This window comes from Macrobrachium nipponense, chromosome 38 (genome assembly GCF_015104395.2).
Source record: "Macrobrachium nipponense isolate FS-2020 chromosome 38, ASM1510439v2, whole genome shotgun sequence".
Lineage (NCBI taxonomy): Eukaryota > Metazoa > Arthropoda > Malacostraca > Decapoda > Palaemonidae > Macrobrachium > Macrobrachium nipponense.
The window spans coordinates 17,389,682-17,417,098 of NC_061098.1; the positions used below are offsets into that span (position 1 = coordinate 17,389,682).

A 27,417-nucleotide genomic window follows, 5' to 3' on the forward strand; every position below is an offset into this window, starting at 1 on the left:
GGTTGTCAAAATAAGAGAAGAGAATTTGCAGTAAATATGCTTGATAACTATCTACTAAGGAATCTCGTGAATTTGGTGCTAAATCCTCATGTTTGATAAAAATACAGGATATTCTAGCAAAATCTCCTTGTCTCCTGTTTGAAATTAATTATATTAATTTGTTGACTGCAAGAAAGCATTGGACAACGTCCACAGGAAAACATATTATGTAATGTCTTGCGATCATAAGGCATTCCCATCAGTTATGAAAAGCTAATTGAAAGAATCCATGAGCGGATATCTACACAGTATGAGTAATTTAACCTGAATTCAGAAACCTTTTGATCTGTTTAACTAGGTTCATTTCCACAGAAATGATTGATTTTGACTCCCCAAATGTACACCGATATCCTGAAGTAAGACGTCTGCTAGTGTAAAAAAAAAAAAAAAAAAATAAAGGCTCATATAAGAAATGTAAAAAATGTATAAATTTTGCTTCAGCGATAAAACACATGCACATTTGAGGGAACTGTTCTTCTAAGGGTCCCGTAATTTCTTTAGTTTACGTTCATGGGTGCTTAAGAATCCTTCGATTTGACGGTCGGGTCACTCGGCTGTCAACCAGATAGAGGAAACGTGTGTAAGACCCTAATTCACTTTTGCCTGTGATTTCTATGACTGGATAACGTCGACGAGTATGGAAGTGATATATAGAAAATTTTACGTTTTGTTGTATTAATTTGCTACATGGTAAGATGGTTAATTAAGACTAGCCTAGCTTTGGGGGTTTAATCTTAGGTAATAAAAGACGGTGGGGGTCTATTTTCTTTTGAAATGGCAGGTTTCTATAGTACCAAGCTAAGTAGTATATTTTGGTTGCTTTATTAACAATTTAACGCTGGGGCTGGGCAGGGTTGGATTCATTAGGGAGTGCGGGCCCTAGGCTGGTGACTTGAGCCCCCCCCTCCCCGTCTCATTTATGGGCAAGCGATGAGGGCACTACCTAACAGCATGGGGTGTTAGGGGTTAGGTTTCCTGGATTTTTCCAATTGGGTAGCTAGCCTAGATCTAGGGTATTTATCCGCGGCGGCCTTGACTATGGCAGTTGCGGTTTTTCTATGCAGTTAGTACCTATTGAACAAGAATTTTAAGTAATATTATTCGGACGACTGTAATTAGCTAGTAGCTAACCCCCAGGGGCCAGTACTAAACGGCGAAATAGTACATTGGACGCCCCAATCCCTATGGTGGATGTCGTATCCGCGGTTACGTTCTTTGCAGTCCGTGCGGAATGCTTTTGTAAAAATACCCCTAACTCTAAACATTGGAAAGGCCCATGTGAGCAAGTTGAGGTGGCTTTGGTTGGTATAGCATAGGCTAAATAACCTAGTGGGCATCTATCCCAGAACGCGGCCTGTTCTTGTAAAAGCACTTAAGCACTTTGATTATGCTATTAAGCCTATTTAATAATTTAGGAGCTAGTAGAGAGGGTACAGTCTGCCTGGGTGGGCCACAACTCTTGACTGATGCTCATGGCAGTGAATTAAATTACTTTTTTGGGAAGGTTGCCCCTATGTCGCCGATTAGTCATTTGCCCTAGGCCTTTTATATTCCGAAAAGTAGCCCAAGTGGTTTCTTAACTTTTAACTGGGCAGGATAAAATCTGATACCAGGCCAGATACAGTCATGCATCCTATCATGTGCCACATGTGTGCACTTAGCACAGGCATTAGCCTAGTACTTAAGATTTTGTTAATTCTAGGCAATAACTCATATGTGGGATTGAAATTAGATAGCTAGGTAGGGTAAACAAGTGCGTGGACTGGCCAACTCAATGACTACCATGGCTAGGCCACCCTCCGAAAAAGTACAGTCCTGACACCGGAGATGGTCATCGGTCATGAGTAGTTGGTGGTGAGAGAAGATAAAGACCTCTACTCTTCTTTCGAAGTATTTTCTCCTAAGTTACAAAATAAGGCCATATTTTAAGATTTAAACAAAGGTTAATGAAAAGGGTGGCAAACGCAGTGCCCACAACCCCAAAACGCTTTCTTAGTTTTAACTTACGATTAAAAAAAAAAAAATTAGAAGATTGACACCTTCTTGATGTTTGCAGAGTCGGTTGTGTCAACAAACTTCCCATTTCCTGGCGTAAGTTGAATGGTAATTTTAGTGTTAACTTGTCTAAAGGAACGTGGTTTGAAAAATCCCATCTCTGTTTTGAATTTAATCTAAAGTTTCCCGGCCGTGTGACACCCAAATCCATCCGCCACGCTAAGTAGCCTTACTGTAACCCCTGTGGCTAGCGCGCGCAGCGCAACATTACCTCTTGCCAGAACATGCCGTGCTTGCCAAGAATCTTTAGATATGCGATAAGGCACGAAGCGCCGTTCCGCCACGGCCTTACTGACAGCACACATAAATCGATCGTCGCGGATATGTAGACGCTCCATACTTTGTTTGTTGTTGTTTTGGTATCGCTGCCATATTGGTTTTGGTGTTCTTCCGCCGATTTAGGTCGGCGGTCAAGTGGGCCTGCGAATCTGTAGGTGCTCCGTTATTATTGCTGCAAAGCACTCCTTTCTGGTATTTCCCCACCCCAAAACCCCCCCGATTCCCAACTGGGGGCCGGGGGCCCCCAAGCTTGTTGGGTGGAAAAGGGGGTTAAAATAATATTTCCTCAAGAAAACAAGATGAGATTCACTGAAAAAACACCATTAAATGGGGGGGAAAGGGATTGTTAATTGTCTTTTAGAAACTGGTGATGCGGCTTGCTTCTGAAGAATTACCAATTAGTATGTTGTTTACCCTAGTCATAGGTCATTGTGAAGATTGTACCTGATTTAGCGGTTATCTAACGGGAAAAAGGTGGTTGTACAGGTGCAGTATCTACTTTTATATTTAGACTGACACTGACATTGAGACTTTCAAATTACAACTGCAATTAGATCATTAAAGTGATGTTTTATATTGTATTTAAATCAGTAGTGGTGGTCCCCAGAGAGGCATGAAAAGTGACTTATCAGTTATTTAAGAATTTTTGATTTAATATTTAAATGTTTTGTGCCTCTTGGTTGGTGGTTCTGCATGTGGGAACCTGGCGGTGGTACATATTAAAGTATTATGGCTCCTTTAATGTAACTGTAGCATGTTGCACACCACCGATGTATGTTTCACTCACATGTGCTTTATAAAATTATACCCTTAGATAACCGCTAAATCAGGTACTATCTTCACAATGACCTATGACTAGGGTAAACAACAGAGTGGACTGGCAACTCACACTACCGCGGTTTTGGCCACCCTCTGAAAAAGTACTTTTAACACATCCTGACACGGAGATGGTCATCAGGCATGAGTAGGTGGTGTTAACAGGAGCTCAAGACCTCATCCTCTCCTCCAAAGTTAGAAATTAAGGCTAAAAAAATTTTTTAATTTTAAAGATGAAAAAGTGGCCAACGCAGGCAGTGTGCACTAACCCCAAAATGCTTTCAAAATTTTTTACTTACGATTTAAAAAGTTTACAAGATTGACGCAATCTCGATGTTTGCGGAGTTGCTAGTGTCAACAAACTTCCCATTTTCTGTGCTAAATCTGCACACCACTTGGACCCATAGACGTTAGGGCACTTTTCATCACAATCGTAAACCAGACATCTAACCCAGTACTTATCTAAGGGAACTACGGCATTCTTTGTGGCGTTTTGCGCTCGTCAATTGTTTGTGTTGTCAATTGGTATGTGTTTACCCTCCAAACTGGGTATAAGACTTACACAAAACTGGGGAAAATAAGTGAAATTAGCGTATCTATTTGTAGTATATATACTTATTACAGCAATTTTATCATTACTGCATTACTATGACAACTAGAATTTGTTCATGCCACTTACCTGACAGATATATATAGCTGTATTTTCTGACGTCCGACAGAAATTTCAAAACTCGCGGCACACGCAGTGGGCGGCCAGGTGGTAGTACCCATTCCCGCCGCTGGGAGGCGGATATCAGGAACCATTCCCATTTTCTATTCATATTTTTTTCTGTCGCTGGTCGGTAAACATCTGTTTACAAGACCTCTGCTCAGGATTTTTTGGAAATTGACTCGCTTTTAAGTATCTGATTGATTTTTTGGTATTGAATTGGATTGTTGGATTGCATGCGCGATAGTGGACCGTTTTTTATTTTGGATTGACTTTTCTCTATAAGATATGTCTGGATCAAGTGTTGTGAGTTTCAGAGTGTGTGTGAGGGCTGATTGTAAGGTGAGGCTACCGAAAGCATCGGTAGACCCCCACACAGTATGTATGAGTTGTAGGGGGCTTAATTGTTTGATTGATCATCGGTGCAATGAATGTGAGAATTGACTGATGATGAATGGAGAGTATAATGAGTCCCCATCGCCTATTAAATTGGAGTCGCGATAGGATCAGGAGGTCTTCCTCAAGGAGTGGTTTCTTCCAAAGGTAAGACTAACATCTCTCCTGCACTAACACCTGTAGTGTTTACAACCCCTAAACCTGTGTTGCCTTCGGGCTCTGATCTTCTTGTCGGGAGAAGCGAATGCTCTCTCTATGATTTTGGAGTCTCTTCGCACTCTGGAGACCAAGGTGAAAGCCTTAGAAACTGGCTCGGTGCAATTGTGGGTGAACGTGCCCCCAGTGTTTGGTTGTGGAGGGGGCGTCAGATAGGCCCCCATAATGCCTCTAGGCCTAGACCTCTATCAGACTCCCAAGACCCAGGGAGGAGGTATGTCGAAAGCCGCAAGAGGGTTACGGGGGCTTCCCACCGATCTGGCGTCCCTTCGGCAGACCCTGTAGCAAAGACCCAGGCTGCCAAGGACCGTGCACGAGCGCGCGTCCTGAAAGAGTGCTTCTCGTCCTCCGAAGCGTCCTCCCCGCGCAAGGGGTGGAGCGCTCGGAGAGACTCTCGTCCGTTGAAAAGGACGTTTCTTGCGGAGGACGCTTCACGTCCTCCTTCGCCGCTTTCGTCAGAAGACGCTTATGATGTCTTTCCGCCTCAGAAGAGAGGTAGGATCTCCTCCGATGAGGACGCTAGGTTGCGTGCACAGGCGCGTATACCTGAGAAACAGGTAGCTGTACCTGTGAGAAGGATCAGTCCTGCTTCCTCTGCTCATTCTTCTCCGACGAAGAACATTCTTTTGTCCCTTCAGGACCAGCTATCCTCGCTTATGGCTCAAAGAGGATTCGCCCAGCAGCAGCGAGCCTAAGCGGAGGAAGGACCTTAGACTGCCTGTCAAGAGGACTAAGCAGTCTCCTTCTCCTTCACCTACTGCGTCTCGTTCGCCGATCGCTTCTCCTTCAGCGATTCGCTGATCTCGTTCGTCATCTAGAAGGACGTTACGTCAGGACGCTTTTGAGGACGCTCTGTACGAGGACGTTCGGCAGGACGTTCGGCAAGACGCTCGTCAGGACGCTTGTCAAGACGCTCGTCAGGACGCTTGGCAGGACGTTCGTCAGGACGCTTGGCAGGACGCTAGGCAGGACGTTCGTCAGGACGCTCGCCAGGACGCTACACAGGACGCTCGGCAGGACGCTCTCCAGGACGCTAGACAGGACGCTTGGCAGGAAGCTCGCCAGGACGTTCAGGCCTCCTTTCAAGACCTTTTTTTGGGGAATTTGCTTGATTTCAAGAAAAGTCTTACCCCCAGACGCTATTTTACGCGCTCAGGCACGTATGCCAGCGAAGAGATGTAAGGACGCTTCTCGGGCAGGTGAGACTGCTGCGGAAGGCGCTGAGGACGCTCGTCCTCCTCAGGACGCTCTACCATCAACGAGCAGTAAGCGTCATAAAGAAGACAGCCGAAATAAGGCTGCATCTAGCAAGGATAGGGGTCCTTTGATCATGCCAAGACCCGCCATTAGGACGCCTTCTCCTGACAGACGGTCTCCTCTTCCGTTTAGAGAAGAAGGAGAACTAAGTAGTTCGGCTGAATCGGGTGAAGAGGAACCTGCTACAGCCCCCTTCTATCTCGGACTATAAGTCCTCGTACGACTCTTGCGTTCTTCTTTTGAGGACAAATTTCAGCCCGCAGCTCCCAAGTCTCCTCCTTCACAGTTTTCTTCATCGAAAACTGGTAAAATCCCGGAGTTTGTAGAGATGAAAACTTCTCTATCAACGAAACGTGCCTTTCAAAAAAGCTCCAGGATTGGATGATAAGAAGAGAGAACCAAGGCAAGACGACCTTCGCCTTGCCTCCTACTAGACTTAGTGGAAAAGGGGGCATTTGGTATAGAACCAAAAAAGATGAAAGTGGGAGTTCGTATCCCTTCTTCGGCTCAGGGAGATTTCTCCAGCCTTGTGGACTTACAGAGGAAGGTCGCTTTTACCCTCTGCTAAGGTAACTTGGACCGCGTCGGAGACTGACCATCATTGAAAGGTCTGCTCAGGACGCTGGAAGTCTTCAACTTCCTTGACTGGTGTTTGAGTTCTGGATATGCAAGCGAGAAGCCCAGAATCTCTTAGTCTGGGGGAGCTGTCCAGCGTGTTAGCATGTATGGACAAAGCCGTCAGGGATGGTTCGGAGGAGCTCGTATCTCACTTTGGAACAGCTTTATTAAAAAAGAGAGCTTTGCTGTGCAACTTCACAGCTCGTTCGGTGACGCCAGCTCAGAAAGCGGATTTGTTTGTTTTCGCCTCTTTCGAACCATCTCTTCCCCCAGACTTTGGTAAAGGACCTGACGAACAGCTTACAAGAGAAGGCTACTCAGGACCTTTTGGCCCAGTCTACAAGACGGTCAGCCGTACCTTCAACCTCTTCGGCTGCAGTTCGTCCGCCGAAGAAAGTAAAGCCCTTTCGTGGGGCTCCCCCTCGAGAGCAGCTCCTCGAGGGAGAGGGTTTTCACGAGGAAGAGCTTCTTTTAAGCCAAAGCCTTCCAAGTGAAAAGCATGTCCTTCAGACACCAGTCGGAGCCAGACTGAAGTATTTTGCGGGAGCGTGGAGAGAGAGAGACACGGACTCTTGGTCCCTCAGATCGTGGAGCAGGGGTACAAGATCCCCTTTTTAGATCTTCCTCCTCTTTCTACGACTCCCAGAGACCTTTCTCCATCCTACCAAGGAGAAAAGAAGAAAGTCTTGTTCGATCTCCTTCAGCAGATGATCGACAAAAGAGCGGTGGAACAAGTCGCGGACCTGGGGTCTCCAGGTTTTTACAACAGAATCTTCCTAGTACCAAAGCAGTCGTCAGGTTGGCGTCCAGTTCTAGATGTAAGCAGGCTCAATCTTTTCGTGGAAAAGATCAAATTCACGATGGAGACGCCTCATTCTGTTCTGGGAGCGTTGAGACCGGGCGACTGGATGGTATCCTTAGACTTGCAGGACGCGGTACTTCCACATCCCGATCCACCCTCTTTCAAGAAAGTATCTAAGATTTGTCTTGAACAACAAAGTATGGCAGTTCAGAGCTATGTGCTTCGGACTGACCACGGCTCCGATGGTGTTCACAGTAGTGATGAAGAACGTAGCGAGGTGGCTACACTCTTCGGGAATAGAGTTTCCCTATAACCTCGACGACTGGCTGATCAGAGCGTCGTCGAGAGAGAAGTGTCTGAAGGACTTGCAGTTCACTTTAGCCTTAGCGAAGTCCCTGGGACTTTTCTGGTCAACCTCGAAAACAAAGTCGCATCTGACCCCAACACAGTCCATCGTGTATCTGGGGATTCAGATGGATTCAGTGGCTTTTCGAGCGTTTCCGTCCCAGGAACATCAGCGGCTAGGCTTAGAGAAGATCTCAGCCTTTCTAAGGAAAGAGACTTGCTCGGCGAGGGAATGGATGAGTCTGCTGGGGACCATTTCCTCGCTGGAAAGGTTTGTTTCCTTGGGAAGACTGCACATCAGGCCTCTCCAATTCTTCTTGGCAGACGAGTGGAAGGCCAAAGGACGATCTCAATGCAGTATTGAGAATATCGATTCCAATCAAGAACCACCTAAGATGGTGGGTGACCCTCAGAAGCTTCAAGAGGGCGTGTCCCTAAGTCTTTTGAGCCCCGACCTAGTGTTGTTTTCAGACGCTTCCATCACAGGATGGGGAGCAACACTAGGGGGGAAGGAAGTGTCAGGCTCCTGGAGAGGGGAACAGGTAGCCTGGCATATAAATGTCAAAGAACTGGCAGCAGTATTTCTGTCCCTGCAGTTCTTCGAAAAGAGTTTGGAGAACAGATTGTTCAGATAAACTCGGACAATACCACAGCACTCGCTTATTTAAAAAACCAGGGAGGAACACACTCCAGAACGTTGTACTCCCTAGCGAGAGAGATTCTGCTGTGGGCAAAAAGAAAAGAGGTAACGATCCTGACGAGATTCATTGCAGGAGTGCAAAACGTCAGGGCAGACCTTCTCAGTCGTCGGGACCAGTCCTTCCGACGGAATGGACCTTGCACGAGGACGTTGTCGAGACCTGTGGACGCTGTGGGGACGTCCACTGGTCGACTTATTCGCAACGTCAAGGAACAAGAGACTTCCTCTTTACTGCTCCCCGGTCCTGGATCCAGAAGTCAATCGCGGTAGACGCTTTGCTTTGGATTGGACGGGCCTAGACCTATACGCCTTCCCACCATTCAAGATTCTGGGGGAAGTCATGAGGAAGTTTGCGGCCTCGGAAGGGACAAGGTTAACCCTGATCGCTCCGATGTGGCCAGCGAGAGAATGGTTCACAGAGGTCATGTCTTTCCTTGTAGACTTTCCAAGGACATTGCCCTGGAGGAAAGATCTACTCAAACAGCCTCACTTCGAAAGGTTTCACCAAAAGCAGTCCGTCAGGTTGGCGTCCAGTCCCAGATGTAAGCAGGCTCAATCTTTTCGTGGAAAAGACCAAATTCACGATGGAGACGCCTCATTCTGTTCTGGGAGCCTTGAGACCGGGCAACTGGATGGTGTCCTTAGACCTGCAGGACGCATACTTTCACATCCCGATCCACCCTCTTTCAAGAAAGTACCTAAGATTCGTCTTTTGGGCAAAAAAGTGTGGCAGTTTCAGAGCTCTTTGTTTCGGCCTGACCACGGCTCCAATGGTGTTCACCGTAGTCATGAAAAATGTGGCGAGGTGGCTACACTCTTCAGGGATAAGAGTTTCCCTTTACCTCGACGACTGGCTTATCAGAGCTACCTCGAGAGAGAAGTGTCTGAAGGACTTGCAGTTCACGTCAGCCCTAGCGAAGTCCCTGGGACTTCTTGTCAACCTCGAAAAGTCGCATCTGACCCCGACACAGTCCATCGTGTATCTGGGGATTCAGATGGATTCATGGCTTTTCGAGCGTTTCCGTCCCAGGAACGTCAGCGGCTAGGATTAGAGAAGATCTCGGCCTTCTTGAGGAAAGAAACTTGCTCGGCAAGGGAATGGATGAGTCTGCTGGGCACCATTTCATTGCTAGAAAGGTTTGTTTCCTTGGGAAGACTGCACCTCAGACCTCTCCAGTTTTTCCTTGCGGACGAGTGGAAGGTCAAGGACGATCTCAATGCGATCTTGAGAATATCGCATCCAATAAAGAGCCATCTAAGATGGTGGCGTTTTAGACCACAGAAACTACAGGAGGGCTTGTCCCTAAGTCTTCTGAGGCCCCGACCTAGTGTGGTTCTCAGACGCTTCCATCGCGGGCTGGGGAGCAACACTAGGAGGGAGGAAGTGTCAGGCTCCTGGAGAGGGGAACAGTAGCCTGGCACATAAATGTCAAAGAGCTAGCAGCAATCTTTCTGTCGCTGCAGTTCTTCGAAGGGAGTTTGACGAACAAGATCGTTCAAGTAAACTCCGACAATACCACAGCACTCGCTTATTTGAAGAATCAGGGAGGAACACACTCAAGAACTTTGTTTCACCTGGCGAAGGAGATTCTGCTGGGGGCGAAAAAAAGAAAGGTTACGATCCTGGACGAGGTTCATTGCAGGAGTGCAAAACGTCAGGGCCGACCTTCTCAGTCGTCGGGGGGAACAAATCCTACGACGGAATGGACCTTTAACAAAGACGTTGTGTCGAGACCTTTGGAGGTTGTGGGGACGTCCCCTCTGGTCGACTTATTCGCGACGTCGGAGGGACCAAGAGGCTTCCTCTGTATTGCTCCCCCAGTCCTAGATCCAGCAGCGATTGCTGTGGACGCGTTGCTATGGAATTGGACGGGTCTAGATCTGTACGCCTTCCCGCCATTCAAGATCATAGGGGAAGTCATGAGGAAGTTTGCGGCTTCAGACGGACGAGGTTGACCCTTTACCTCGCCCCGATGTGGCCAGCGAGAGAATGGTTCACAGAGGTCATGTCTTTTCCTTGTAGACTTTCCAAGGACGTTGCCCTGGAGGAAAGATCTTCTCCAAACAGCCTCACTTCCGAAAGGTATCACCAAAAAAAAAACCTCTCCGCTCTGGGTCTGACTGCGTTCAGCTATTGAAAAGTTGGCCAGAGCGAGAGGTTTTTCGAAAGCAGCTGCGAGAGCAATCGCAAATGCAAGACGTGCATCTACAAGAGCTGTATACCAATCGAAGTGGGCTTCCTTCAGGGCATGGTGGTAAAAAGGAGGGAGTTTCCTCTTCCACGACCTCTGTGGAACCAGATAGCCGATTTTCTGCTCTTTCTTAGGAATGTGCAGAAATTAGTTGTCCCTACCATCAAGGGATATAAGAGCATGTTGTCAGCGGTTTTTAGGCACAGAGGCCTGGACCTTTCTGACAACAAAGACATTCATGATCTCTTAAAATCTTTTGAGACTTCGAAGATTCCCCAAACGAGACCGCCTTCATGGAACCTTGACGTAGTTCTTAGGTTCTTAATGTCAAGTCCTTTTGAACCACTTCAAGCAGCGTCTCTTCGAAACTTGACAAGGAAAGCTCTTTTCCTAACTTCTCTGGCGACGGCTAAGAGAGTTAGTGAAATACAAGCTTTTAGTAATCTAGTGGATTCAAAGGAGACAACGCTGTCTGCTCTTTGAGCCCAACTTTCTTGGCAAAGAATGAAAATCCTTCTAACCCTTGGCCGAAAAGCTTCGAGATCAAGGGTATGTTCAAGTCTGGTGGGCCAAGAACCAGAGAGAGCCATGTGCCCCTGTCAGGGCTCTCAAGTTCTATGTGCATAGAACAAAAGAGGTAAGAGGTCCCTCAGGTAATCCCTGGTGCTCTGTGAAGAGACCAGAGTTACCTTTATCCTAAGAATGCTGTTGCTTTCTTTCTGAGGGACGTCATTTAAGAGGCTCATTCATCTTGCCAGAAGATTGATTTGAGCCTCTTACGAGTGAAAGCTCACGTAAGTTAGAGCTGTCGCTACCTCTCTTGCCTTCCAAAAGAATATGTCAATCAAGGACATTCTTGATGGCACCTTTTGAGGAGCAACTCTGTCTTCGCCTCACATTACCTAAGGGCTGTGAGAACGATTTATGACGACTGTAATTCTCTTGGGCCATAACGTTTTTGTTTCTGCAGACAGTCTTGGGGGCTGAGTAGCTCTTTCCCTTTCCCTTAGTTAGGTTTAGGTTAGTTTTTATTGTTGTGTTTTTAGGTTGTGGTGAGTCTTGTGTGAAGATCTCCCATCCCTTAGTTTAGTATTCAAGGGGTCTTTGGATAGTTGGTCAGGTGGTGGTCAGTTGCTTCGTTGCCCTCTATGGTCTTGTCACGTTGAGGTCAAGACGGCAAAACTTATGCCATATCTCTTTTTTTTTTTTTTTTAGTGAATAATTATCATGAGTAGGTTTGTCTTTTATGTATTTTTTTATTTTTTTATTTTGCCTTGTGCTTGACAGACTAAAATCCATATAATCTTGGAAACCCTTGCTCTATCAGGGCTGAATTGAATTTAGTCCTCATTATGTGAGCTACGACCCCTCGGATTACTGAGCTGGTCACCCAAATGCTACTAGATTTCCATCCACCTGTCCAGTCAGAAATATGTGGGGGATTGAAATAAGATAGTTGCATAGAATTATAGAGGGATAGTCAAGGTCGTTTCAAGATGATAAGCAACAAGTAAATTAACAGAGTAGGAGTCAGCTTGTTTATTTATAATTATAGTTTTGCATGATTTTAAGTAAAGATTTTTTCTTTTACAGGTGGTGTTTGAACAAAGGAAAAAAAAGTTGGTTATACAGGTACAGTACTTAGATATTTAGACTAACACTGACATTGAGACTTTCAAATTAACTGCAATTAGATCATTAAAGTGATGTTTTATAGTATTTAAGTCAGTAGTGGTGGTCCCCAGAGAGCCATGAAAATAACTTTGCTTTGTAATCAGGTACTTAAAAATTTAATTTATAATTTGTTCATGAAACTTACCTGTCAGATATATATATAGCTGATAATTTCCGACGACCGACAGAATTTAAAACTTTCGACCACACGTAGTGGGAGTAAGGTGGTTAGTACCCATTCCCGCCGCTGGGAGGTGGGTATCAGGAACCATTCCCATTTTCTATTCATAATTTTTCTGTCGCCGGTGTTGTGAACATCTGTTTTTTTACCAGTACCTCCGTCTGGATTTGGAAACTTTTGGCTACTTGAGTATCCCTTTTGGTTTTTTTTTGGATTAATTGACTTGGATCGGTGGCTAGGCACATGTTATTATTGGATTGAATTGATTTTGGTTTGGATTTCTCTTTGGATAAATGTCAGGGTCTAGTTCAGCTAGTGCTAGATTTTGTTCTAAGACTGATTGTAGAGGTAGGCTACTGAAAGCTTCAGTAGAACCCCCATACTGTATGTAAAGGTTGCAGGGAGCATGAATGTGCGTATGAAAGCCGTTGCAAGGAGTGTGGAAAGGTTAACAGATTCTGAGTGGAAGGCGTATGAAACCTATCTTAGGGGAAAAAACTTGAGAGGATAGGTTAAGGAGGTCTCCTCTAGGAGTGTTTCGGGTATGCAAGAAATTAATGTTTTCTCCTGTTAACCCTCCTTCTGTTAATTCTCCTAACCCTGTAGTGTTGCCTTCGGGCCCTGAAAACAGTGTCGGTAGAAGTAATACTTTGTCCTTAATTTTGGAGTCGATTCGAAGTTTAGAATCAAAAGTGTTGGCTCTGAGAGCAAAAGTGAAGTGCAGTGATACCCCTTGTGTAGTGGAGGGTGCGCCAGATCGGCCTCATTTCGCCTCTAGGCCGGGACCTCTGCTTGACTCCCAGGACCCGGGGAGAGAGCATGTCGAAAGCCGAAGGAGGGTTACAAGGAACCCCCACCGATCTGGCGTGCCTTCGGCAGTTCTGATGAAAATCCCAGACTGCCAAGGAGCGTGCGCGTGCACGTCTCCTCAAGGGAGTGTTTTTCGTCTTCGGAGGCTTCATCCCCACGTAAAGGGTGGGAGTTCTCATGGTGCTTCTCGTCCCGTTTGAAAAGGACTGTGCGTGTTCGTGACGCTTCACGTCCAAGTTCTCCGGAACTTCGCTCTTCTCCTGATAGTGCGTTCGCCGCTTTCCCACCGCAGAAAAGGCGTAGGGATTCTTCGGACGTGGATTCGGTTAACTCATTCGAGCGATACAGTCGCTCTAGAGTTCGGGAAGAGGCCGTTCTTGGGAGGAAGGGAGGGAGCTCCCCTCGCCACTCTCCTGTCACAGGATCAGGGGGGTCCCTCCCCAGAACAGGAGGATTCTCCAACCCAAGAAAGATGCTTCAGTCACTGCAGCAACAACTTCAGGATGTTCTTGCTTCTAGAATGGTCTCTTCCCCGTCGTCGTAGGAAGGATGATAGGCTTTTCCTGTGAAGAAGTCAAGACCTTCTCCTTCTCGCTCGCCTCTCTCTCCGTTTGAGTCTCCCTCCCTCAAGAGTTCGTTCTGCTCCCCAGTGGCTCTCTAGAGGAGGTGAGAAATTAGTTTCTCGCTCTCAAGAAGCGGTTTTACCCGCTCTCACGATTTTCTTGATGTTCGGAAGCGAGCTGTGGACGCTGAGCGCGCTTCTGTGTAAGTGGAGCGTGCTTCAGTTGCCGCCAAAGCGCGCACCCTGTTGATGATAAACGCACGCCAGTGGACGCCAAGCGCGCGCTGGCGGACGCTCAGCACGCGCCAGTGGACGCCAAGCGCGCACTAGTGGGGCGCTCAGTGCGCGCCAGTGGACGCCAGGCGTGCACTAGTAGATGCCGAGCGCGCACCAGTCGCGCCAAACGTGTGGCTTCGGACGCCAAGCGCGCCTGTGGACGCCAGTTCCTCACCAACGCAAGCACAGGTGGAAGAGGGAACCCTACCTGTTCGTCGAGTTTTCTTCAGTACTCCCTCCAACTTCTCCCAGTTTTCTGAAGAGGGAGTTAGTGACGATTTCGTCGAAGCAGAGGAAGAGCAGCAGTCGGCTCCTGTCTCATCTGACTACAAGGTTTTGACGAGTCTTCTCCAGTCGGAATTTGGAGAAACATTTCAACCTGAAGCCCCTCATACTCCTTCTCAATTTTCTTCATTCAAAGCGTCGAAAGCATCGGGATTTGTCAAGATGAAGAAGTCCGCTTTCCACGAAGCAAGCGGGTTCCGCAAAATCCACGATTGGATGGAGAAGAGGAAAGCGTCAGGCAAGTCCTCTTTCGCTTTGCCGCCCTCAAGACTCTGCGGAAAAGGGGGCATGTGGTACGAGACGGGAGAGAACGTCGGCGTTAAACTTCCAGCCTCTGCTCAGGGTGATTTTGGGAGCATTGTGGATGCCTCCAGAAGAGCCCTCCTGTCATCATCAAAAGTCTCTTGGACTCATAACGAGTTGGACTTCCATCTAAAAGGCCTCTTCAGGACTCTAGAGGTCTTTAACTTTCTCGACTGGTGTCTAGGAGTTTTGGATGCCAAAATCTAGCGCTAGCTGAACTAGACCCTGACATTTTATCCAAAGAGAAATCCAAACCAAAATCAGTTCAATCCACTAATACGTGTGCCTAGCCACCGATCCAAGTCAATTAATCCAAAAAAAAACCAAAAGGGATATACTCAAGTAGCCCAAAGTTTTCCAAATCCAGACGGAGGTGCTGTAAGCAGATGTTCACAACACTGGCGACATAAAAAATTATGAATAGAAAAATGGGAATGGTTCCTGATACCCGCCTCCCCAGCGGCGGGAATGGGTACTAACCACCTGACTCCCACTACGTGTGTCGTAAGTTTTAAATTCTGTCGGTCGTCGGAAATTATCAGCTATATATATATCTGATAGGTAAGTTTCATGAACAAATTATAAATTAAATTTTTAAGTACCTGATTACAAAGCAAAGTTATTTTCATGCCTCTCTGGGGACCACCACTACTGACTTGAATACTATAAAACATCACTTTAATGATCTAATTGCCGTTAATTTGAAAGTCTCAATGTCAGTGTTAGTCTAAATATCTAAGTACTGTACCTGTATAACCAACTTTTTTTCCTTTGTTCAAACACCACCTGTAAAAGAAAAAATCTTTACTTAAAATCATGCAAAACTATAATTATAAAATAAACAAGCTGACTCCTACTCTGTTATTTACTTGTTGCTTATCATCTTGAAACGACCTTGACTATCCCTCTATAATTCTATGCAACTATCTTATTTCAATCCCACATATTTCTGACTGGACAGGTGGATGGAAATCTAGTAGCATTTGGGTGACCAGCTCAGTAATCCGAGGGGGTCGGTAGCTCACATAATGAGGACTAAATTCAATTCAGCCCTGATAGAAAGGGTTCCAAGATATATGGGGGATTTAGTCTGTCAAAGCACAAGGCAAAATAAAAAAAAAATATATAAAAGACAAACTACTCATGATATTATTCTCTTTTAAAAAAAAAAAAAAAAAAAACAAAAAAAAAAAAAAAAAAAAAAAAAAAAAGAGATATGGCATAAGTTTTTGCCGTCTTGACCTCAACGTGACAAGACCATAGAGCCATACATATGAGGGCAACGAAGCAACTGACCACCACCTGACCAACTATACCAAAGACCCCTTGAATACTAAACTAAGGGATGGGAGATCTTCACACAAGACCTCACCACAACCTAAAAACACAATAAAAACTAACCTAAACCTAACTAAGGGATAGGGAAAGAGCTACCTCCAGCCCCCAAGACTGTCTGCAGAAACGTATTGGCCCAAGAGAATTACAGTCGTCATAAATCGTTCTCACATCCCTTAGGTAATGTGAGGCGAAGACAGAGTTGCTCCTCCAAAAGGTGCCATCAAGAATGTCCTTGATGACATATTCTTTTTGGAAGGCAAGAGAGGTAGCGAAAGCTCTAACTTCGTGAGCTTTCACTCGTAAGAGGCTCAAATCAGTCTTCTGGCAAGATGAATGAGCCTCTTTAATGACGACCCTCAGAAAGAAAGCAACAGCATTCTTGGATAAAAGGTAACTCTGGTCTCTTCACAGAGCACCAGAGATTACTGAGGGACCTCTTACCTCTTTTGTTCTATGCACATAGAACTTGAGAGCTCTGACAGGGCACATGGCTCTCTCTGGTTCTTGGCCCACCAGGACTTGACATACCCTTGATCTCAAAGCTTTTCGGCCAAGGGTTAGAAGGATTTTCATTCTTTGCCAAGAAAGTTGGGCTCAAAGAGCAGACAGCGTTGTCTCCTTTGAATCCCACTAGATTACTAAAAGCTTGTATTTCACTAACTCTCTTAGCCGTCGCCAGAGAAGTTAGGAAAAGAGCCTTCCTTGTCAAGTTTCGAAGAGACGCTGCTTGAAGTGGTTCAAAAGGACTTGACATTAAGAACCTAAGAACTACGTCAAGGTTCCATGAAGGCGGTCTCGTTTGGGGAATCTTCGAAGTCTCAAAGATTTTAAGAGATCATGAATGTCTTTGTTGTCAGAAAGGTCCAGGCCTCTGTGCCTAAAAACCGCTGACAACATGCTCTTATATCCCTTGATGGTAGGGACTACTAATTTCTGCACATTCCTAAGAAAGAGCAGAAAATCGGCTATCTGGTTCACGAGGTCGTGGAAGAGGAAACTCCCTCCTTTTTACACCATGCCCTGAAGGAAGCCCACTTCGATTGGTATACAGCTCTTGTAGATGCACGTCTTGCATTTGCGATTGCTCTCGCAGCTGCTTTCGAAAAACCTCTCGCTCTGGCCAACTTTTCATAGTCTGGAACGCAGTCGACCCAGAGCGGAGAGGTTTTTGGTGATAACCTTTCGAAGTGAGGCTGTTTGAGAAGATCTTTCCTCCAGGGCAACGTCCTTGGAAAGTCTACAAGGAAAGACATGACCTCTGTGAACCATTCTCTCGCTGGCCTCATCGGGGCGATAAGGGTCACCTCGTCCCGTCTGAAGCCGCAAACTTCCTCATGACTTCCCCTATAGATCTTGAATGGCGGGAAGGCGACAGATCTAGACCCGTCCAATTCCATAGCAACGCGTCCACAGCAATCGCTTCTGGATCTAGGACTGGGGAGCCAATACAGAGGAAGCCTCTTGGTCCTCGACGTCGCGAATAAGTCAACCAGAGGACGTCCCCACAACCTCCAAAGGTCTCGACACAAACGTCTTTGTTAAAGGTCCATTCCGTCGGTAGGATTTGTTCCCGACGACTGAGAAGGTCGGCCCTGACGTTTTGCACTCCTGCAATGACCTCGTCAGGATCGTAACCTTCTCGCCCACAGCAGAATCTCCTTCGCCAGGTGAAACAAAGTTCTTGAGTGTGTTCCGTCCTGATTCTTCAAATAAGCGAGTGCTGTGGTATTGTCGGAGTTTACTTGAACGATCTTGTTCGTCAGACTCCCTTCGAAGAACTGCAGCGACAGAAAGATTGCTGCTAGCTCTTTGACATTTATGTGCCAGGCTACCTGTTCCCCTCTCCAGGAGCCTGACACTTCCTCCCCTCCTAGTGTTGCTCCCCAGCCCGCGATGGAAGCGTCTGAGAACAACACTAGGTCGGGGCTCGAAGACTTAGGGACAAGCCCTCCTGTAGTTTCTGTGGGTCGAACCACCATCTTAGATGGCTCTTTATTGGATGCGATATTCTCAAGATCGTCCTTGACCTTCCACTCGTCCGCAAGGAAAAACTGGAGAGGTCTGAGGTGCAGTCTTCTCAAGGAAACAAAACCTTTCTAGCAATGAAATGGTGCCCAGCAGACTCATCCATTCCCTTGCCGAGCAAGTTTCTTCCTCAAGAAGGCCGAGATCTTCTCTAATCCTAGCCGCTGACGTTCCTGGGACGGAAACGCTCGAAAAAAAAGCCACTGAATCCATCTGAATCCCCAGATACACGATGGACTGTGTCGGGTCAGATGCGACTTTTCGAGGTTGACAAGAAGTCCCAGGGACTTCGCTAGGGCTGACGTGAAACTGCAAGTCCTTCAGACACTTCTCTCTCGATGAAGCTCTGATAAGCCAGTCGTCGAGGTAAAGGGAAACTCTTATCCCTGAAGAGTGTAGCCACCTCGCCACATTTTTCATGACTACGGTGAACACCATTGGAGCCGTACGGTGAACACCATTGGAGCCGTGGTCAGGCCGAAACAAAGAGCTCTGAACTGCCACACTTTTTTGCCCAAGACGAATCTTAGGTACTTTCTTGAAAGAGGGTGGATCGGGATGTGAAAGTATGCGTCCTGCAGGTCTAAGGACACCATCCAGTTGCCCGGTCTCAGGCTCCCAGAACAGAATGAGCGTCTCCATCGTGAATTTGGTCTTTTCCACGAAAAGATTGAGCCTGCTTACATCTGGGACTGGACGCCAACCTGACGACTGCTTGGTACTAGGAAAATCTTGTAAAAGCCCTGGAGACCCCAGGTCCGCGACTTGTTCCACCGCTCTTTTTTCGATCATTTGTTGTAGAAGATCGAATAAAACTTGCTTCTTTTCTCCCTGATAGGATGGAGAAAGGTCTCTGGGAGTCGTAGAAAGAGGAGGAAGATCTAAAAAGGGGATCTTGTACCCTTGCTCCACGATCTTGAAGGGACAAAGGGTCCGTGTCTCTCTCTCTCCATGCTCCCGCAAAGAACTTCAGTCTGGCTCCGACTGGTGTCTGAAGGACATGCGTCTCACTTGGAAGGCTTTGGTTTGAAAGAAGCTCTTCCTCTTGTAAGTCCTCTCCCTCGAGGAGCTGCTCTCGAGGGAGGAGCCCCACGAAAGGGCTTAACCTTCTTCGGCGTCGTACAAAAGCTGAAGAAGTTGAAGGAACTGCCGAACGTCTCGAGGACTGGGCTAAGAGGTCCTGCGTTGCCTTTTCTTGCAAACTGCTTGCCAGGTCCTTAACCAAAGTCTGGGGGAAAGGGGGAGATGGTTCGTAATAGGAGAAAAGAGCAGCTCCGCTTTCTGAGCTGGAGTAACTGATCGAGCTGTGAAATTACACAGCAAAGCTCTCTTCTTCAAGAAGGCCATCCCAAAATGAGAGACCAGCTCCTCTGAACCATCCCTGACGGCTTTGTCCATGCATGATAGCACGCTGGACAGCTCCCCCAGACTGAGAGAGACTGGGCTTCTCGATTGCAGATCCAGAACTCCCAGCACCAGTCCTAGAAGTTGAATACTTCAAGAGTCCGGAGCAGCCCCTTCAAATGATGGTCCGTCTCCGTAGGGGTCCAGGTCACTTTAGCAGTGGATAAAAGGACCTCCTCTGATCCAATCCCCAAGCTGGGAGAAATCCCCTTGTGCTGAAGAAGGGATTCTCACACCCACATCTAATTTTGTTTTATACCACATACCTCCTTTACGCTGAGTCTAGCGGGAGGAAGGGCGAAAGTGGTCTTGCCTTGATCCTTCCTTCGTTCCATCCAGTCTTGGAGTTTCTTGAATGCCCTGCTTAGTAGAGAGCGAAGTCTTCATCTCGACAAACTCCGGGGTCTTACAAGTCTTAGAGGATGAAAACTGCGAATTGGGCTGATGACAATGGCTTTCGATTCTCCCTAATAAAAGTTTGGCAATTTGTTTTACTAGGTGTACCCGAAAGGAAACCATCCCAAATATTAGGCTGAAAGACACACTAATACCATATGAGGAGGAGGTGAAGTTTTTAGGAATGATTTTTGATAAAAAACTAACATGGGGTAGTCATATTGACTCTTTGAAAATTAAGGTGAAGAAGTCCCTTAACATTTTAAAAGTAGTTCAGGTTTTAATTGGGGTGCTGATAAGAGGTCACTTTTACGGTTATATGACTCTATGTAAATCAAAGCTTGAGTATGGTTGCCAAGTCTGCTCTTCAGCAAGTGCAAGCAAGCTCAAGGAGTTTTGATGTAGTTCAGTTCATCATTGCTGGTCTGAGAATATGCTCTGGAGCATTTAAAACCCTCCAGTTGAAAGCTTATATACCGACACAGAACTCCCTCTAGACTTACGTTGAGAGGAACTGGGACTGCGGTATATGTTCAAACTAAGAGGTTTCCCCAGAAAACCCGGCAGCATCTATCTTTAACCAAAACAATTCACAGCAGTTTGCAAATGCTAGAGCATCCAAGCCTTTTCATGTGAGAATTAATGCTGCAGTTGACAGTGTGCCTATTAAAGACCAAAAAATTAAGGCAATACATTGCTCTAAGCTGCCTCCTTGGTTGACCCCAGAACCATCGGTCTGTAAAAAAACTGGGTTAAAAAATCTGTTAATGTCCAAGAAGTGAAGGCTTGTTTCTTGATCATGACCGAAAGCATTCGGATTCTGTTAAACTTTTTACTGATGGATCAAAGACATCAAGTGGTGTTTGGTTGTGCTGTTGTTCATAGTAACAACTCGTATGTGGGCAGACTTTCAAATAATGCCTCCATTTTTACAGCTGAATTAACTGCATTAGCCAAATCCCTTGAGATTGCTTCTACTCTACAGGGTAATAATTTCACCATTTACTCAGATTCTTATAGTGGCACTCATGGCCCAGCCATTCAGCAGTATAACCCTAAACATCCAATTGTTCAACGTATTCAAGAATGGTTATATAGGCTTGCTTCCAATTCAAATCTGTCCATTTTTGCTGGGTTCCTTCCCATGTGGGGTATTGCTGGTAACGAACTTGCTGACCATGAAGCAAGAGATGTCATTAATAAAGAATACATTCTCTTCCACATGTTCCTTCCACTGACATGAAATGGACTATTCGTTCATATGTTAAAAAATAAATGGCAAGCATGTTGGTCGTCTCCCCATCTAACCAACAATAAAAAGTACAGGAAGATCTGACAAAGTATTGAACATTGGCCCTCTGGTTTCCAACAATATCGTAGGGTAGAAACTGTATTATGTCGTCTAAGAATTGGCCATACTCGATTGACCCACCGATTCCTGTTGAAGGGGTACCTGCACCAGTCTGTATGCAGTGTGACTCTCCTCTTACTATGGACACATATATGCCATTGCCATAGGTATTCTGCAGCACGACAGGCATGGGTTAGTGGGCAGGGATATAGTAGAACTGCTTGGTCCGGATGTAGCTGTTAATAGAATTGTTGGATTCCTTAGAGATATTAACCTTTTTAATGAAATTTAATATTGAGCGCCAGGTACGTTGCAGTAAAGTAAGTGTATACACTAAAGTTGTTTATTATAAGTATACTTATATGAATATGAGTATGTGTATGGTATATGTATGTATAAGTTTTTTACTCTTGTTGCACTCACGAATGGCTTCAAGCCTAAATTTCATTTTTATACATTCAACTTACCTGTCAGATATATACATAGCTATTACTCCGTCGTACCGACAGAAATTCGAATTTCGCGGCACACGCGGCAGGTAGGTCAGGTGATCTACCCCCCGCCGCTGGGTGGCGGGAATAGGAACCATACCCGTTTTCTAATTCATATTTTTTTCTGTCGCTTGGAATGTAAACAACGTTTGCAGTTCCTCCTGATGGATTTTCGTGTTTCATCGCCATCGATCGTCTGGGCTAACTTTTACAGGGAAGTAATGGATCTTTGGTTCGGCATACGCTTTTGTTAACTTTTAGAATTTTTTTTGATAAAATTAAAACTTCGAAAATTTAGAAGAGTAGTGACGTGTAACTACCGAAGTTTTCGGTAGACACTCATCCACTTTCACGAAAGTGAATTACGTATACTTTCATGAAAGGGAATTACTTAATATTTATTCATTAATACCAATAAGTGTTAGAGTTTGATTGAGGAATGTATATCTTTTCTTCCTAGTTGGGGAAGTCAGAAAAGTAACTATCCTTTAGAAGCTTTATTAGCTCTTGTGTTAACGAGCAATTATAGTAGTAACAGTACTAGTAGTTGTTGCATCCTCATCACCTTCTTACTCCGCAGTATCTACAATATCATATTTGCAAATTGTAGACTTTGGATATAGTTCAAATGCGAACTCTTAGAACGTAAGAAGTGAATATAGTGTTCCCCCATTACAATGGAGGGTGCGTCTGATCGGCTCTGTCTCGCTCTCAGGTCTAGACCTCTTCCAAGCTCACAAGCCCAGAGGAGAAGGAATGTCGAAAACCGTAAGGAGGTTTCAGAGAATCCCCACCGGTCAGGCGTCCCCTCGGCAGGTTCTGTAGAGCGTCCCAGACTGCCAGGGATAGCCATTGGAAAGGCATCCTAAAACAGTGTTTCTCCCTTTTTATGCCTACTGTTCCTCGATGGATAGAAGAACTTCAAATGAATGAAATGGCGAAGATCCTCGTATAATGCCTTCTGTAGAATTATTCAAAATAGAGAATGACATTAATCGATCCACCTTTCGGAATCAGGCGACGATTTAGCGCCTTCTAATATTAGAGATCATTCGATAACATTTGTGATAAAGTCATTGTTCGAACATTTTTTTTTTCGCAACTAGACGAGAGCGCTATCCCATGGGGGTATGAAATTGTTATTTCAACATAAAATTCCCCATCGGTGCATTTTTAGATATAAATCTATTATGATGAGAACGATTTAGATTGTGTGTCAATCGAATGAATTATATGGATCTCGTTGAGTGATAAAGCATATATGTATGACTTGTAAGCTTCTAGCTCCTTCCATGCTTAGAACAAATCGCCTTAGGACTACGGTATGGCAAGGCATAGACACATACCGAAATTTATGCTATAATGGTCAAGTGAAATCCTTACAAAATTTCCTAAATTAATACGGTTTACCTTAATGTAACAGTATTATAGAGGATTCTATTACGCTAGAGTATGAGTTATATGATGCTATCATGTCTTCGAGAAGTGATCGGAGAAGCATATCTTTATTGGTGGATTGAGAGTAGGATAGAACATTTTTCTTCGTGTTAGAAGAGGTTTCCATGAATTACCAGTACCCTTCTAGGACTTTCCTAGGAAGGAATAGGTTTAAAAGAATTGTTTAGACGACACCTATTTAGTTTCTAGACTTGTCGAAGTCTCGTTAGCTTAATTATGCTTATATAAAAACTTCCTGAAGTTCGATAATAATTTATAAGATTCCTTTATTTAATGGAGTAACTGGCAACTCTGGAAAGGGAAGGCCAGACTGCTTTTTCTTTCGCTTTGAAGACCAACCTAACGCTGTCGCAGTACCATCTTGTTCTCTGTCGTGAGAGGTCGCTTACAGCTCTCTCTCCTGCGGAATGGGATAACTAACCGTATCTCTTCCCTACAATCGTGGTCTTAGCCTCGGATTGAGGGAATACTGAAGCTATCATAAATAAAATATTGTCTGCCTTTTGTTAGGAACAATCTTTCAATAAGAAGGATATTACAACCTTTCAATGCTGTTTACCGTAGGTAACATGATTAAAGGATTCTAATGCAGCAGAACATATTATTTAATGCACTCATACTTACGAAAGCATGGCTTATTAGAATACATACTTAGTGAGAAGAGAGATGTAATAGAGATTCACTTCAAGACTACGGTATGGTTAAGTCTTTCGAGAAAGGACACAACCGTATTAGAATCGGATATTGCACAGAAGTTGTATGAGTCGGATGGGAAACATTCTTTTAGTGGGAAATGGTTTCCTGAATGTATTACTACTACGTACGTATATAAAAGTTTTTCATAATAAGAACGGAATTAACATATGAAAGGATGTCGGGTACCATAAAGACACAGATGTTCTGGCACATAACATAAAGATAATTAGTAGGAGGCGCCAGGGTGGCGCAGATGCGCCACCCTGGCGCAGGTTGCGCCAGCCTGGCGCAAGTTGCGCCAGCCTGCACAAGTTGCGCCCAGCTTGGTGCAATAAGCCTAGAGCACCATCCAAATATTTCTCGTTTGAGCGAGTTTTATTAAATAAAAGCAATGCAAGAATTTGCGAGTCCATGAGAACCTCGATCGACGATAATAACTGTTAAAGTATGTCTAACATTTATTGCAAAGAGTTGTGAGAACCTGCGAGAAGCCTTCTTCATAGATCTCTTAGCAAGAAGAAGACGAACAATCTTCCTGTAGACTGCTTCCTTTTCCTCAAACCATGCCATAAGGAATCATAAGCGCCAGCCAGACGCCTGGCTCTAACTAGAAAATAATTAGTTAATAGATATACCTTAGAGCAATTATGCTTTCCTACAGAAAGCTGGGAAGTTACTCAGTCCCTCGCACTGGAGTGGTCCTTCTCGTTCAGGAGAGGGGGGGGGGGGGGGGGGGGATACGGAAGAATAACCGAGGAAAGAATAATTCCCCTTCCGATATACTCGTATTAGAGGAAAATTGAGAAGAAACATCCAACTATGGAGTACTGTAGAATGATAGGATTCTTACAGCACCTCTTCTTATTTTGATATCAGATTTCCTGACCAAGGTTGCAACGTAATAGGCCATAAAGGCTCCAGCCAGGCTTTAACCAGGCGATAGGCGCCAGCTAGGCGCGAGGCGCCAGCGAGCATCCAGCACGCCAGCTAACCAGGCGAGAGGCAGCTTTAACCAGGCGCGAGGCGCCAAGCCTAGGCGCGAGCGCCGACATAGGCGCGAGGCGCCAGCCAGGCGCGAGGCGCAGCCAGGCGCGAGGCGCAGCCAGCAGCGCAAGACATCAGGATCTCCAATTTCTCAGTATTTGGAGATAGACTTCCAAGAGTTTCCTCTTTGAGACTGACACAAGATCAGTTTTTTTCCTGACAGGGACACAAGTGTCGCACAGGCGGCCGTGGCCCTTGTCAGGATTAACTGAAATTGCGGAAGTCTCTAACAAGAACAGACTTCTCATGTCAGGTATATAGTGGTCGCGTGAGCGACTTCTTTCCTGGCAGAGGAGTTGTTTTTTTGGGAGAAACACTTTTTTGCCAGATCAACCCTCTACTGACAATTATTCTAGATATCGCACACGAACGTAGTAAGTGTCAGGATAAGTTGGTTCTTCTGCTTTATAGACCTTTACATGGTGAAGAGAACTGATATCTTTAGAGGTCTCTCGCTTTCTCAACCTTATGAGACAAGTGATAGAAATATATCGGACTCCTAAGTTAATCTGGGTGCAGGTTTTAGAAAGACCTTGGCAACCCCTTTTTTATTGCACGTTTCGGCTAGTCCCTGAACCATGCAGCTCCTCTTTCTCCTCTTTCATTGTTATTAACAGGATGGTATATTATCCTACTCCTATGTAAACATATAACAAGGGAGACCTTGTAATGTTTTGGTACTGGAAAAGACTCGTAGGAGCTCTCAGTATTGGGTGAGAGGCTCTTTCAAGTATCTGAACCGTACATTACGGCCTGATGTTCTAGGATAGGAATCTTGAATGATTCTCTCGATCCTGGATCAGTTAGCAGGAGAATAGGATAATAATAATTTGTTTGCAGAATAACGATGATAGAATTTTTTTTTTTTTTTTTCCATTCTCTCGTTGCCCAGGCACGAGGACAGGAAGAAAGAATATAGAGAGAGGTAGCATATACGCCATCTTTATGTTATAGAAAGGGGAATAAAATTTAGTCTTTTTCCCCTAATAGATAAACTCTTTACAGAATGTAAAGACAAAGGGTGTCAAAGAAAGAGAGGATATAGGTATGCCTCATTTTAGACTTAGAGAGGTGGATTCTCAGAGGTCACGTTCTTCTCACAGCAGGTTTTGGAAGTCTTTTCCTAAGACATCTGAATATTCTTTCATCATCTATTTTAAATGGACCTTAACAACCTCTCCACTCTGAGTCTGTCTGCGTGCAGACTGACCAGAAGTGGACATGAATGAGAGGATGTTTCAAGGTAAATGACAGTAGTCATGGATAAGATATATAATTACTGCAGATCGTGCTTGAGGGAATGAGGAAACTGTCCTCTTCCGATACCTCTGTGAACCACATAGCGTTTTTTTTTGTTTTTTTCTTCCCTTTAGAGGGAAGAATACCTTTGTATATATCTGCTATCAAAAAAATGCAGTAAAAGGCTATGCTCTGTCTCTATAAAGGAATTGGAGATAGCAGAGCATTAAGATCTTCGGATCTTACACAATACCTCTATACGACAAGACTTGGAGATCCTATAGTTACAGTGGGATCCTATTTGGGCCTCAGATTCCGTGTTCTGACAAGATGGAATGCTCCTCATCAATGTTCTCTTGGTACTAATCGACCAAAGGAAAACGACGATGAGATTTTGGGCTTGGATCTGGAATCAAATCTAGAAAGACTCGGCAATGGGTTCCTGCCAGCATGGTATGTTTGGCAAAAGAACTATAACCTTTTATTCCTGGATCAATGCTTTCAGATAAAGGATTCGTTTGTCCAGGCCATGTATTTACGTTGTATCTACAAAAGAAGATAAGGTTTAAACGTTTGCTGACAAGAGTCTTTGGAATACGATGAGGGCTCAAAACTACTTCCCAGAAGGTTCGAAGAGATATATTTAAAGAGCTTAGAAATCGGGAATCCTCCCAATTTCAAGCTCAGAGTCTCCTTAAATTCTTCCAGGCTCTTTCCCTGCCTTCGTGCAAGGATAGGGAAGATTTTGCAATGAGAGAACTCGTCAACATGTAGGAAGAGTGCTCGTTAGCAACTGAAGTATCAAGTATGATCCTCCTCGGAGGAAGACTGGTCTCTCGGACTATTAGATTTCCTATCGTCTACTGGATGTAGCCGACTAAAATTACTTCCCCTTGTTGCAGAGGCCATAAGCTCAAAGTGAAGAATTTCTTCCACCCTTTTCCTTTCTCCTGATAAACGATTGTGGATGTTTCAGACTCTCGGACAATGTAGCGCCAATCAGGCGCCAAATGCCAAACAGGCGTAAAGACGCCACCCGAGCAAGACAGTCCAAATAAACACTGTCATTGTCTGATGAGAGAAGGAGTAGGCCTCAATCTGGCGCAGATGCGCTAGAGGCGAATAAATCAGGCAAAGTGTCCGAGGTGGACATCGCCAGTTTTCATCGAGACTCTTAACAAGCTCGAATCTCCAGCAAGTGGGGAGAAGTCAGCCAGGCGCAAGGAGCCAGCCAGGCGCGAGGCGCCAGGCAAGCGAAGCACCAGCCAGATGCGAGACGCCAGGCAGGCGCGAGACGCCAGGCAGGCGCGAGACGCCAGGCAGGCGCGAGACGCCAGGCAGGCGCGAGACGCCAGGCAGGCGCGAGACGCCAGGCAGGCGCGAGACGCCAGGCAGGCGCGAGACGCCAGGCAGGCGCGAGACGCCGAGCAGGGCGAGGACGCAGCAGCGAGGTCCAGCCA

At 45.4% G+C, this 27,417-nt stretch overlaps 1 long non-coding RNA gene across 2 annotated transcripts in view; it reads left to right on the forward strand.

The window, feature by feature from the left end:
• The first annotated feature begins 632 nt into the window (after positions 1-632).
• LOC135209422 (uncharacterized) overlaps positions 633-27,417 on the forward strand; it is a 46,698-nt gene continuing 19,913 nt past the window's right edge. The window contains exons 1-2 of one of the 2 annotated variants that reach the window (XR_010313347.1): positions 633-729; positions 12,018-12,056. This is a non-coding gene — a long non-coding RNA (uncharacterized LOC135209422). Of the gene's footprint in view, positions 730-2,835; positions 2,860-12,017; positions 12,057-27,417 lie in introns of those variants that run through there. The other variant, XR_010313346.1, reaches the window with a different exon arrangement.